Source organism: Arachis duranensis, chromosome 3, assembly GCF_000817695.3.
Source record: "Arachis duranensis cultivar V14167 chromosome 3, aradu.V14167.gnm2.J7QH, whole genome shotgun sequence".
Lineage (NCBI taxonomy): Eukaryota > Viridiplantae > Streptophyta > Magnoliopsida > Fabales > Fabaceae > Arachis > Arachis duranensis.
This window is the reverse complement of record NC_029774.3, coordinates 39574357-39575951: the sequence shown is the minus strand read 5'-3', so window position 1 is coordinate 39575951 and position 1595 is coordinate 39574357.

The following is a 1595-nucleotide window of genomic DNA, read 5'->3' as shown; positions in this document are numbered from 1 at the left end:
AGCTTTGAGTTGAATCCTCAGCTCATTATCATGGTGCAGCAAAGCTGCCAGTATTCTGGTCTTCCACATGAAGAACCTACAGAGTTTCTGGCACAATTTCTGCAAATTGCTGATACAGTACATGATAAAGAAGTAGATCAGGATGTCTACAGATTATTACTATTTCCATTTGCTGTAAAAGATCAAGCTAAGAGGTGGTTAAATAACTAACCTAAGAACAGCATAAGGACATGGAAACAACTGTCAGAAAAATTTCTGAATCACTATTTTCCTCCAAAACGGATGACACAGCTAAGGCTAAGCATCCAAGGCTTCAAACAAGGAGATAATGAATCCCTTTATGATGCTTGGGAGAGATATAGAGAGATGCTAGCTTTATGATGCCTGGGAGAGATACAGAGAGATGCTAAGAAAATGCCCCTCTGAGATGTTTTCAGAGTGGGTGCAATTAGACATCTTCTACTATGGGCTTACAGAAAAAGCTCAGATTTCTCTAGATCATTCAACTGATGGATCTATACATATGAGAAAAACAATTGAAGAAGCTCAAGAGCTTATTGATACAGTTGCCAGAAATCAGCATCTGTACCTAAGCAGTGAATCCTCCATGAAAGAAGAAGCTAAAACAGTAACTGCTGAACTCAGTCCTGTAGATCAGGCTAATGAATTCAATCAGCAATTAGACTTTCTAACTCAGCAGCTAGCCAAATTTAAGGAAATACTATAGGAAACAAGAATGGCTAACAGGAATATGGAAGTACAGTTAAAGCAAACAGAAAATCAACTGTCAAAACAAATAACAGAAGAATGCCAAGCAGTTCAATTAAGAAGTGGAAAAACATTAAATACCTCACTTCAAAGCAGCAGAAAGCCAAGAAATGAACAAATGGCTACTCAAAATCCCTCTGAGGACAATCAGACCCCAGAGAGGAATAATGCTAGCGCTGAACGCCCAAACCATGTTCATTCCTGGTGTTCAACACCAGAAACAAGCAAGGACTTGGCATTGAACACCCAAAGGGAGCACAGTTCTGGCATTCAGATGCCAAAACAGGCAAGGAGCGGGCGCCTAACGCCACTCCAGCTTCCACCCCTGGCATTCAAATACCAGTGGGAGATCAGACACATGCAAGTGCTGATAACAACCCTTCTAAAAAGGCTTCCCAACTCACTTCTACTGGTAATAAACCTGCAGCAACTAAGGTTGAGGAATACAAAGCCAAAATGCCTTATCCTCAAAAACTCCGCCAAGCGGAACAGGATAAGCAATTTGCCCGCTTTACAGACTATCTCAGGACTCTTGAAATAAAGATTCCGTTTGCAGAAGCACTTGAGCAAATACCCTCTTATGCTAAGTTCATGAAAGAGATCTTAAGTCATAAGAAGGATTGAAGGGAAACTGAAAAAGTTTACCTCATTGAAGAATGCAGTGCAGTCATTCTGAAAAGCTTACCTAAGAAGCTTAAAGATCCCGGGAGCTTTATAATACCATGCACATTAGAGGGTAATTGTACCAAGCAAGCTCTATGTGATCTTGGGGCAAGTATCAACCTAATACCTGCATCTACTATCAGAAAGCTTGGTTTGACTGAAGA